This window comes from Lissotriton vulgaris, chromosome 2_1, assembly GCF_964263255.1.
Source record: "Lissotriton vulgaris chromosome 2_1, aLisVul1.2, whole genome shotgun sequence".
In the NCBI taxonomy this organism is placed as follows: Eukaryota; Metazoa; Chordata; class Amphibia; order Caudata; family Salamandridae; genus Lissotriton; species Lissotriton vulgaris.
This window is the reverse complement of record NC_141687.1, coordinates 994,077,714-994,091,121: the sequence shown is the minus strand read 5'-3', so window position 1 is coordinate 994,091,121 and position 13,408 is coordinate 994,077,714. Positions and strand designations below refer to the sequence as shown.

Below are 13,408 nucleotides of genomic sequence, written 5' to 3'. Positions count from 1 at the left end.
GATAACAGTCAGCCATTCTCATCCGAATTAATGAAACAGGTTTCCTTGCTGCTAGGATATCAATGGAAATTCCATTGTGTCCGACATCCCGAAGCCGCAGGCCTTGTAGAAAGGCATAATCAGACACTAAAGACACGTCTTGCTAAAATATGTCAAGAGAAAGGGGTCGACTGGATAGTCGCCCTGCCAGTGGCACTGTTCTATATGAGAATGGTTGCCCATTCGAGATCAGGACTATCCCCGTACGAAGTGGTCTTTGGTAGACCACCGAATATGTGGGGGACGCCCATTCCAAAAAAAATTACTGATGTTGATTGCAATATGTTGACAGATTACCTTGCCTCCTTGATGTCTGCACTCCAATCATGTCGTTCACAGGTTGCCGCAGCCTTCCCTGACAACACTGATGTAAAGCCACACGATGTCCGTCCAGGTGATCTGATCCTCATAAGGAACTTCGACCGGAAAAGTCCGTTGGAGCCCCGCTGGAAATCGCCGAAGACCGTTCTACTTACTACGAGGACAGCGGTGAAGGTTGAGGGCCGAAAGGGGTGGATCCACATGAGCCATGTCAAATTATGCAATGGACTGAAATCCGACCCAGGCTCGTCCACCCCTTCCAAAGACTGTATCGAGCCCAGTGACTTTGAAGTTTCCAAACGAGAGAAAACTCCCCAAGAGGAATACAGACTCAAGCTTCGATCTAGCAAGTCAGACAGTTTAATTGTTTAAGTCCTCCCCTAGGTGAATCGGTTAAATAGTTTCTGACATGTATCCCCTAGATCGAGATAGAGAGAGAGAGAGAGAATTCAAGAAACGTACGTACTGCAAATCACTGCGTAGTCACTGTATAGTGACATTGTTAATCATGTTTTTTCTAAGTATTCTGATAATTGTTGCGAGTGTACTTCTTCCAATCTATTGCCCTATTTTCAAGCGTGAACAATCTGCTTACAACGTTTCTGCTGAACACTCTTTTAGCGAGTTACCTCCACACGAACTTTCTTACAGACTTGCGCTGCGCAACAACACATTCATTAGTATGTTACACCACTCCCATCAGACTAATAACGCTACAAACTGCTGGATATGTGGCCGACTCCCTCCCTACCAGAATTACAAGGGAGCTCTGCCCCTTTTTCCGTACCCGTTCACTCACAACGGCTCCTGTGGTGCATGGTTCAAAATAATTAATTCCTTAGATTCTGATATTGCTGTCCTTGACGGGAGCTGGGTTTGGGGAAACCTGAACTTAGTCCTGCTCAACGTCTGTTACCCTGATAAGGAGGGACTCCCCATTAGATTAGGAACTGATCTAGAAAATGAAGTATATGGATTGAGTAATTACACGATTAACCTTATGATTCTTACTGTTGAATCCGAAGCTGCACCAGTCCTGCCCGCTATGCTAGTATTACCAGTCACTGGTGAATTATGTGTCAGAAAGAAAGGTTCAGTACACTTAGGTCATAGTAAATGTACTACTGTGGTCGAATTCAGTGATCATGGTAAATCATCCTTTAAAGTTACCCGTCATTCCTATTTTGTTTGTGGTCATACCGCATACATACGTCTGCCTCCAGATTGGGATGGTACCTGTTATATTGCATTCCTTCTGCCACCTGTTTTCCTAGCCCCTCCTGATTATCACAGAAACCCAAATCTAGTAAAGAATAGACTCCGAAGAGATCTCCCGCTTGTCGACTATACAGAAACGGCATGGGAACAGTACACCGATTTTAATAAAGGATTCTTTTTCTTTTTAGGTCCCGTCCAAAACAGTAAATTAATACGTAGATTAACTAGAACCCTTGAAGCTGTAGTACATGAAACTGCCTCCGCCTTAGGTAACCTAACAGAGGAGCAATCTGCCATGCGGGTTGTTGTCCTTCAGAATCGTCTTGTTATTGACGTCATCTTGGCAGATAGAGGTGGAGCCTGTAAGGTCATCGGGTCAAGTTGCTGTGTTTTCATTCCACAAAACGCGCCATCTGTATATCAAGCTATTACACGTCTGCATAAAATTGCAAATCAGATACATCAGAATCCAGGCACCTGGACTTGGTCCGGTTGGTTCTGGACAACGTTAACCGCTTGGGGATGGAAGATCCTATCCTTCCTAGGTTTTGGCCTTGTCATAGTATTCAGCTGCTGCCTGTGCCTACAGTGTGGGCCAGCGATATGTGGACTGTGTGCCACATCGTGCATTGAACATTCCAGTTTTCTCTCAAACAGACAACGGAAGAGAGACGAACAAATTATGTTACAAGAACGAACTGATCAATTTATGATGATCGATATATCATGAAGGGTCCGTAGGGAACAAGGAGGGAATGAGGAAATATAAATTTTGGTCAAGTTGTGTTCCCTAGCGTGTACCCCACCGTCTCCATGTACGAGTTAAAGTGCATGTAACTTCCCTCCTGTGTCAGCTATGAAGACGCAAATACATTTGCGTCTAACGTTAACATGTCCTCTTTCAGACCCACCCTGAATGGGTTGGATAGTCCGTTCCTAAGTATACTATGCCAACGTCTTTTTGTAGTGTACTCTACATGTTTTTCAGCTCTGGCAAAGTAGGCCCAGAATATCTGCCATCAAGCCTTTTTCTTCCTCCTGACTCTGAAAGCCTCAGCCCAGGCTGCCCCCGTACCCGTGAACTCTGCCTTACTTCTAGCGCGGCCCTTCGCGCTCAGCTCAGCCTGCTGCCTGCCAAGATTGACTACAACCTTCGAGTTATCTGTTCCGCTCCTCAAAAAATACATTCCTGCCTACTAGCTTCAGTAAACATTCCCCAGCTGCAGAACCAAAGGGCCGGCCTGTCTCCGTGCAAGTAATTCATAGCCTCTGTTACCATGCTCCCATGGAAGGCCCATGCCCCCACGCTTCTCATGCAGACACTCAGGCGCTTATACACGCACTTACAGTCAGTATAGAATAACTTCTGCCCCAGAGACCTTTCCGCCCAGATAGCTCAGTTCCTAAAACACCAGATATCAGATATGATAGAAGCACAAGTTGATCTGACATGCCAGACTTCTGTCTCTTTCCGTCAGTGCAAATGTCAAGCCCCCCTGCACCCTCCAGTTTCACGTCAATCACACGTCATGCAGCTGCGCGCGCATCCAAGCCTCTGATTTCTGCTGACATTGCAACTTTCTGCTTAGTGCCACCCCTTTGTGACACCTATCTGTGACGTTTCTAGCACACACCTTCAGTTACGCCTAGTTCACGCCTTCTGATTACGCACTAGTACCACGTAGATGCTGTTATCTTGTCTACTCTCAGCTGTTACGCCTACTCTGTTACTTCCAATGATGTGAATTAAGTATATAAGCTATGTATTGTTAATAAAACATTGCTCTATCCCTTCTTCCACCCCTGTGGTGGGAAGAACATGATATCCTGGTCTTGACCATTCCTTTTTAAGGAATAAAACCCCTAAGAACTCTAACACCACGGACTCTGTCTTCTTTCTTTCCGATTGAGTTTTATTGATTAAGTACTTACCTGCATAGAAATTACGACGGTAAATTATATATTTACATCACCTGCACCACTGTGCAAAAACGCTCTCAGGTGCGCTCTTGGATGGGGATTGAAGTCTCCTTGGGTGCTGGGGGTCCTTTAGGGGCCAAGTAGCCTACCTCTTACCTCCAGTGAGCCCCGACACAGTGGGCTTGCTGAGAGGTGGACAAAGGCCACACCCCTTTTCCTCACCACTCTGCAAACGTGCCTCCTGGCACATTCTAAGTTGGGGTATTAAGTCCCCTTCATTCCTGAGGGTCCTTGGGGGCCTACCAGCCCACCAGGTACCTCCAGTATGCGCCATTCACCTGGATTGCTGAGAGTGGTCTGAGGCCACGCCCACTTTTTACACCACTCTTCAAACACGCTCCTGGTGCACTGCTGTTTGGGAATGAAGTCCACTTGTGTCCTCAGGTCCTCAGGACACAAGAGGACCTCATCGCCCCACCAGCTGTGCTCCAAGAGGCATGTTTGCAGAGTGGTGTAAAAAGGGGTGTGACCTCGGACCACCTCTCTGCAATCCAGCAGTGTGGCACTTACTGAAGGTACCTGCTGGGCAAGTTGGACCCCAGGGATCCTCAGTATTCAAGGGGACTTAATTCCCTAACTTAGAACACGCCAGGGGGCGTGTTTGCAGAGTTGTGCAGGGAGGGGGCGGGGCCTCCGGTGAGATGCCAGTTTTTTTTAATATATATTTTTAGCAGGGGGGCCTTTTTTAGTTTTTTTGGGGCCCTGCGTACCCCATCTCCCAGGGCCTGACCCTTTTATAAAAATAAATATAAAACGGAAAGGGGGCTGGGCTCCTTTTTTAAATATATTTATAGGAAAGGGGGGCCACGTAGCCCCCTTCCCTGAGCCACTTTTAGCCCCAGGGACCCCATCCTCCGGGGCATGGCCACTTTTAAAAATATATATTTATAGGCCAGGGGGGTCGCGTGGCCCCATCCCCCCAGGTCTTGGACATTTTTAGAAATTATTTTGATATTATTTGAGGTAGGGGGCCACGCGACCCCCCCCCCCAGGCCAATTTCATCCCTGGTGACCCCGTCAAATGGGGCCTGGTCATTCTTTTTTTTTAAATAAAGAGAGGGGGGCCACATGGCCCCCCATCCCGGGCCACTCCTGGCCCCGGGGATCCCATCTCCAAGGGCTGGCCCTTAGCATTGGGGACTGTGGGGGTAGCCCCAATGCCCCCATGGTCCCTGCGGGAGCCGGCATTGCTTTTGGGCAAGGGGAGCTGCTAACATGGAGCTCTACTTGCTCAAAAGTAATCCTGCTTTGCTTTGTTGAAGCGAGGGCAGTTTCCTGCTCTCGCTTCAATGAAGCAAAGCAGATTTTGCTATGACAGGACGTGAGCCATGCTCCTGCCCTGTCATAGCAAACTGCGATGTCCCGGGGGTGGGCACCCCAGGACATTGCAGGAGCTGGCCCTGGGGGGTGGCTGTCCCCGGGGCCATTGAGGGCTCCAGGAGGGGTGCCTCGCAGACCTCCACTCAACAATTCCAAAGCCCCCGGGGAGGTGGTGGTCCCCAGGGCTTGGGGTGGCCCACGAGGCCCCCCTCATTAATAACGGAAGCCCCAGGGAGGTTGTGGTCCCCGGGGTTTGGGGGGCCCGCGAGGCCCCCCTCATTAATAATGAAAGCCCCAGGGAGGTGGTGGTCCCTGGGGCTTAGGGGGCCCTTGAGCCCCACTCAATTTGATTAAAGCCCCAGGGAGGTGGCAGTCCCTGGGGCAGCGTGGGGGTGTTGGGAACCCGCCAGCATTTATTGTTGTTCAAGCCCCAGGGAGGTGGTGGAACCCGGGGCTGCGGGGGGCACATGCCACACGCATACAATTAACTAAGCCCTGCTAATAGGCATTGCCCCGGGACCTGGCCCGCCCAGGGGCTTATAGAAAACAAAGCATGGGAGCCTTCGCTTAATTTTTTTTTTTCCGCCCAGATTCGTGCACCCAGCGCGAATTCGCCAGTTTAAAAATATGCTTTTTTGGGCCTGGGACTCCTTGTGGGACCCCCTGAGCAGGCCTAGGTGTTTCTAACCCGCCCCCTTTTTTTGCTTTTCATCTTTTTTTCACCCTTTCTGAGTCACAAGATGGCTGCTAACACTTCCTGGTTTGAAGTGTTGACAGCCAATCAGAGTGAAGCTCGTGCCCAGGAGGTTTTGCGAACCCTCCTCACTGCTCAAATATCGATATTTTTATTTTTTTAATTTCTCAGGAACTACTGAACGGATTAAAAGCACACTTTCTAGACCAAGACCTACCTTTTAGACAAATTTGGTGTAATTCCGTTCAGCAGTTTCGGCTTTAGCTTTCTCTAAAGATTCCTAATTAACATGGAGAAAACGAGTTGTGGGACCCCCATTTTTCTCGGTCCCGCTTGATGAAACATCCCGAAATTTTCAAGGCGGGACCTGACCGGAGTGCCCCATTAATTTTTAAAGTTTCAGGAAGATTCGTCAACTGGCTCCAAAAGTATTGGTAAATAATAAAACGCTTTTCATATGGAACATAGGTCTTAACTATAACTACCTACTGGTTACTGCCAGTAGGTAATACACATGTATACATAAATAAATATATATATGGATATATATATGTGTGTGTGTGTGTATATATATATATATTTTTTAATAACATTGGATGTGGTTAACTTATATACCTGTATAGATCACGAAGAGGGCTTGATGGCAATCAAGTGGTTTCTGGATAAGAAACCAGAGAAGTACAGGACACACAGTGTAATGTTACTGAGCATGATACATTACTGTCTATATCATAACATTTTCCTTTTCTCTAGCCAATTGTATAAACAGATCAGGGGTACATCTATGGGCTCGTGCTTCTCCCCCAGTTACGCGAACTTGTTCGTGGGCTGGTGGGAGAAGCACGAAGCTTGGGCAGAATGTAATGACTGACAACATTTTAATGTGGACTAGGTACATAGATTACCTTTTTATTATTTGGCGGGGGGATCGTACCTCGGCTGAGGATTACATCACCAAGCTAAATAACAACACTAAGAACTTGAAGTTTACTAGCACTATAAGTGCCACTAGTATTTGCTATTTGGATTTGGAGATTTATATAAAGAACAATACTCTCCAAACGAAACTCTATAGGAAACCGACAGCGGGTAATGCAGTTTTGCATGCAGCTAGTTATCACCCGAAGAGTCTCGTAAGAAATGTACCCTATGGCGAGTTGTTACGCCTGAAAAGAAACTGCTCAGTGGAAACCGATTTCCAACAAGCCAAATTTGAGGCAAATGACAGGTTCCTGAGTAGGGGATACTCCAATAGTTTACAACAGCAGGCTTCGACTAAGGTATCTACAATCAACAGGAGGGATCTCCTGGTGCCTAAAGCTGTGCCAAAGGTGGAGGACAAGGTGAGAATGATCACCAAATTTAATACCAGGTCTGGCGATCTAGTCCACATCTTAAGAAAAAACTGGCACATCTTGATGACTGACAGCATTCTGAAAAAGCATCTCACGCAGCAACCGTTAATAACTTATCGACGCTGCCAGTCATTATCAGATCACCTGGTCCGCAGTCATTATTCCACAAAGCTAAAGCCAGTTAATGTGTCCAACCTGAAAGGGTTTTTACCCTGTCTTCGCTGTAAAGCCTGCAAAGGGAGTAGAAAAACCTTAGCGTATCCGGATAGAACAGGAGAGGGTAGACCTAACAGAAAGATTACAAAATTGTTAAACTGCAACTCAGAATTCACCATCTACTGTCTAGAGTGCCCCTGCAAGAGAAGGTATATGGGGAGTACCATCAACCCCACAAAGCTTAGGATCCTAGAACATATGCGGGCGATCGCCAATAAAGATAGATCCTATCCGGTAGCTCGCCATTTCGCCGAATGTCACCAGAGCGACAGAGATCTGTTAAGCTTCTATTGTATAGATCAAGTAAACCGTCAAGAACAAGGGGGGGACAGAGAAAAGGCACTCAGGATCTTGGAGTCTAGGTATATAATCGATCTTAAAACCATGACACCGTGGGGCCTGAATAATGATGAGGAGCTGTGGGTCCACCTCTAATATAGACGCATTGGATCATGTATCTTTTAACTGTATATATCCATACTCTAACTGTAATTATGAGAAATTTAGATACTCCCGTTACACCCAGAATTGTCTACGGCTCGCCATAAGCTGAAAATTGAATAATAAGAGGAGATATGCCCATACAGGGCTACAAAACAGGAGATACCATAGTCAGTTATATTGAGGTCGATCACATCTATAAATAGTGCCAATTGGGAATGCATCCCTTCAAAAAAAACAACAAAAAAGAGTATGAGACATGGTACAATATTTGACCTTGAAACTGCCTATTGTGTCTCTATTAATCTCAATTCAATCGGTATGTATATAATATTATGAAATGTTTGTTATTTGTATGTTTTTTTAATGAGCACTAAGCACTTTGTATTTGATTGCGCGATGTTTTTAAACTATATGTTAAGAAATAACATATACTAAAAGATGGCCGCCACGTTGGCTATTTACAACCTCATCTCTCATCTATGTCAATGATTTGCGAAGTGGCCTATGGGTTTAAAATAGCGCTTTTTTACACTAACAAACTGACACTGACGAAGCTAGAGTAGCGAAACGCGTCTGTCAGGGGTGAAGGGGGGTTTGCAATAAATATTCTTTAATCGGATTCCAGTGTGCTCGCCATTCTTTCGACTTGGATACGTTGGAGTGTTTTGCAATATATATATATATATATATATATATCATCAGGCTCGTGGGGGTTGACCAACAGGTTAGGAAGCACTCAGACGCCAGGAGCTTTTCCCCGTAAGCTTTATTAACTGATGCAGCAGTCACGCACTGAATTTTAAAACAGCAGTCCGCACCCTGATGCATTTTGAATTCCTTCTTCTTCAGAGGGTGTTCGTAGGACAAAGCGCAACAACGCCACACCTTCCCAGCCATTAATCACTATCGTGAGTCCTGATTGGACGTCTTAAATAAGTGTTCACGCTGACTTCTGGGAGGTGAAGTTCATAATTCATTCCTCTGATGGTTGTGCTAATTGCTGCGATTAAAACTCTGGATGAGTTTCAGAACGTGACTGCTCTATTCTTTGATCCTGTGCGTCCCGTTTGCAAGGACCCTCGTAGATAGGAACCTCTGGGCCCCCGTTTCTTCAGAGTGGTGCTTCCCTACGGCAGGACGGCCGCAATAACATCAGGCTCGGTGGGGGTTGACCAACAGGGTAGGAAGCACTCAGACGCCAGGAGCTTTTCCCCGTAAGCTTTATTAACTGATGCAGCAGTCACACACCGAATTTTAAAACAGCAGTCCGCGCCCTGATGCATTTCGAATTCCTTCTTCTTCAGAGGGTGTTCGTAGGACAAAGCGCAACATCGCCACACCTTCCCAGCCATTAATCACTATCGTGAGTCCTGATTGGACATCTTAAATAAGTGTTCACGCTGACTTCTGGGAGGTGAAGTTCATAATTCATTCCTCTGATGGTCGCGCTAATTGCTGCGATTAAAACTCTGGATGAGTATCAGAACGTGACTGCTCTATTCTTTGATCCTGTGCATCCCGTTTGCAAGGCCCCTCGTAGATAGGAACCTCTGGGACCCTGTTTCTTCAGAGTGGTGCTTCCCTACGGCAGGACGGCCGCAATAACATCAGGCTCGGTGGGGGTTGACCAACAGGGTAGGAAGCACTCAGACGCCAGGAGCTTTTCCCCGTAAGCTTTATTAACTGATGCAGCAGTCACTCACCGAATTTTAAAACAGCAGTCCGCACCGTGATGCATTTCGAATTCCTTCTTCTTCAGAGGGTGATCGTAGGACAAAGCGCAACAACGCCACACCTTCCCAGCCATTAATCACTATCGTGAGTCCTGATTGGACGTCTTAAATAAGTGTTCACGCTGACTTCTGGGAGGTGAAGTTCATAATTCATTCCTCTGATGGTAGCGCTAATTGCTGCGATTAAAACTCTGGATGAGTATCAGAACGTGACTGCTCTATTCTTTGATCCTGTGCGTCCCGTTTGCAAGGCCCCTCGTAGATAGGAACCTCTGGGCCCCCGTTTCTTCAGAGTGGTGCTTCCCTACGGCAGGACGGCCGCAATAACATCAGGCTAGGTGGGGGTTGACCAACAGGGTAGGAAGCACTCAGACGCCAGGAGCTTTTCCCCGTAAGCTTTATTAACTGATGCAGCAGTCACGCACCGAATTTTAAAACAGCAGTCCGCACCCTGATGCATTTCGAATTCCTTCTTCTTCAGAGGGTGTTCGTAGGACAAAGCGCAACAACGCCACACCTTCCCAGCCATTAATCACTATCGTGAGTCCTGATTGGACGTCTTAAATAAGTGTTCACGCTGACTTCTGGGAGGTGAAGTTCATAATTCATTCCTCTGATGGTAGCGCTAATTGCTGCGATTAAAACTCTGGATGAGTATCAGAACGTGACTGCTCTATTCTTTGATCCTGTGCGTCCCGTTTGCAAGGCTCCTCGTAGATAGGAACCTCTGGGCCCCCGTTTCTTCAGAGTAGTGCTTCCCTATGGCAGGACGGCCGCAATCACATAAATAAATATATATATATATATATATATATATATATACAATGTATTTCATTACTTTAAAAAGTTATAATAAACCTAATTTAGAATTTAAATTAAACTCTTTAACTTTTGTTAAAAAAATCCAAATCCCTTAATTTAATTCTGTACTTAGCTTTTCACAACACATCACACATATTAAAAAATAAACCTATTACTGGATTGACAATTTTTTGTTTAAAATATTCTTGAAAACTTTTATAAATTGAATAAACATTTGTATTAATTATGTATTAATTATTTGGTCAATATGTAATTTAATGGACAATGTGCTGTAATGTTTTTAATATTTATTGCTTCATATTTTAGATTACATTAGTTTTAATAGTTTTTCAACCGAATATTAACTTTAATATTTTTCCCTGTAGTAGCCCATGGAGGGATCTGGTATGGTGGCCAACTAGTAACTAATAACATTTATGAATAGCAACTAATAGTAACTTTACTCTCATAAATCTTGTTGTAGAAGATTCCGTTATGGGTAAGAGACAGTCTACATCTACCTAGTCACCACTTAAGTGCAAATCTACACTCAGAAACCATGAGTAGCAAAATAAATGCAGTTTTGTACATAGGTAAAGTAAAGTAGTAGATCTGCACAAAGATACAACTACATTTGTAAATTTAGGGGCATATTACCAAGCAATAGCGATAATTATCGCTATTGCTTGGTTAGAGACAAAAATTTACCGCTGAGCTGCGGCGATTTTTACCGCAAATAAACCTTGGAATTACCAAGGTTTATCGCAAATGCGATAAAAATCGCCGCAATGCATGAATATCGCTGAAAAGTCAGCGATATTCATGCATTACCGAGCTAATGCTCTTAGCCATGTTATCCACCTCCCATTGGATAACATGGCTAAGAACTGCTCAGGGCAGGTGTTAGCTTTTGGAGGTATTTGCGCTTAGCGCGAATATCTCCAAAAGTTGGTAATAGGAGATAGCGATGTTAGCGACTGTTTTCAGTCACTAACATCTTGGCACGCCCACTTTGCATGTCATTAGTGATAAATATCACCGACATGCAAAGTGGGGCCGAAGATGGTCGCTATCTCCTACTAGCTGTCGCTAACTGGTGTTAGCGACAGCTAGGTAATAGGGAGATAATTTTATCTCCGCTTTCTTGGCTTTTAAAGCCAAAAAAGCGGAGATAAATCCCCTTGATAATATGCCCCTTAATTTTTTGAATCATGTCCTTAGTGTGCATAAGGGATATCTGTGGTGCATATGGCCGTGCATTGCCTATTCCACTTGTTAGTGATGCTGGCACTGCTGATGTGTGTGCTGTAATCATATGCTTGTCGTAGGTGCATGACTGTCCTTCTGTGTGTGATTTTGTTATTCTTGTGTGTGACTTTAACATAGAGTTTTGGAGTTTCAAAAATAAGAATCAATTTCTGACAGTGTTTTCTTGTGTTCTTCCAGGGCTCTGGTTGTGATGCTACTGAAATACCAGACGAGGTCAAACTAATTGGATTTGCCCAGTTGAGTCTGAGCTGATGTCTCCCGTTTGACAAGCTGCATAATCTGGTTGTGGAGAGGTCAGCTGCATTGAGAAGGGGAAGAGACAACGCACACTAAATCCTGCTTAGTATTTTAGCAAGTTACAAAGTCAGGGCATGAAACAACCGCAGCTGCTACTCAGAAACATGATAACGATTTCTTACCATTCCACTGGGAGCATTCCAAATCAAAACAGAAAGAAGCTGGGTTCTTACATGAGGGCGTTTTATTTATTGGTTGCAAACGTGTTTGAGATCTGAAATATATTTCTTCCTTTACGATACATTTCAGATCAGTGTATCAGTATGTCGGCTCTATGCTATTGCCTCTTCTGTGCATTATTTAGAAAATATTCTAATTATGATAGACAAGATGTATTAGCCAAATCGAAATTCTAATTTTAAATTGATTGTTGAATTTTATTTTCATATATATATTTATGCATTAAATAGCCTACCTATAACAAGTGAGACATTATATGCTGCTTACAATCTGTCCTTTAACAACAAATATTTCTAGATTATTTGCCATCTTTAGCTTTGGAAAAGAGCGAATTACGCATTAGATAGATTTTGTTTAGGCATTTCAAATTATTGCCCTACTGCTGAATGTCTAGAATGATGAAGGTGCCTTTAACACATTAACTTGTAAGACTGTGCCTGAGGATACTTACTAGGAGAAGATCATAACTTCGAATTTCAAATTTAGCACAATAAATCGAGTCCTTTTTGGGGCATCTAATTGCTTGAATACAGAAAATGTTGCCATTAAGCTAGTCTGCTTGGTGTACCATTCTTGTAACCCTTAAATGGCATGGACGAACCAAAGGAAAATTGACAAGCAAAATCCCAGGTGTACTTGACTTTATTAAAAGATATAAGGATGACATGCAAAGCCATAATAAAGTGAAAAGACTGTGCAATGCCTAAACGTTTTTGTAATATCTGAGAGTCAAAAATAACAATTGAAGGAGACTTTACTTTCGCTGATTTTGTGAAATCAACCCCATGAAATGAATAAACATTATTGGACTAAGGGCCGCAACTGTTCCCCCTCTTTATTTCATGTTCTATCGTGATCAATACAGAAGCAGGCTGAGGAAGAGTGAGTTTGGTAAACGAATCAGTAAAGAAACATTGACGGACCATTCTACCTGCTTTGGACAAACTGCACGCTCTCTATTCCCTTTGGTAAGGTAGCGTCCACTAAATTGCCAAATAAATAACAAAAAAAAACGATTTAGAGTACTGTGTAGCAAAAAGAGGAACATCATTATGAAAAAATGTAACCCCAATCTAATTTTTTTTAATCACCGTACCACCCTTCGTTTCACAGTACAACAACTTTATTGAATAAGGCAGTTCAGAACACCACCACAAATTAGCATGACTTCTGCCCGCCACCTCACAGTTTCCACGTCACATTTAGAGGTGAGGGACAGCTGATGTGTGCTGGTGAAGCCCCTACTTTCTCTATTGACAAACAATTATTGGTAGCGACCGTTGCAATACAGAGCTGTTAATGTGAGAGTATTGGGTGTATCTTCATTAGAAGCTGGCAGTGTGCTGTGTTACGCTAAAATTGGTAAGGCTGCGTGCCAACAGTTTCAAAACGCAGGGATATACTGTATTCACAAGAATACAGCGCAACACTGCGTTACCCCTAGTACTAGTGCTAAAAAAGCTGCCTAGCATCATCTCAAACAGCCTAGCACCATTTTGCTAGAGTGCCTGCGCTGCAGGGGCAATTGTTTATGTGCAGTA

General features: G+C 44.3%; 1 long non-coding RNA gene across 1 annotated transcript in view; it reads left to right on the top strand.

The window, feature by feature from the left end:
* The window catches only part of LOC147731523 (uncharacterized), a 56,297-nt gene extending 43,613 nt beyond the window's left edge, over positions 1 to 12,684 (top strand). Inside the window, exon 2 of the long non-coding RNA XR_015308644.1 lies at positions 11,568 to 12,684. This is a non-coding gene — a long non-coding RNA (uncharacterized LOC147731523). The remainder of the gene's footprint in view (positions 1 to 11,567) is intronic.
* The last annotated feature ends 724 nt before the right edge of the window (positions 12,685 to 13,408 follow it).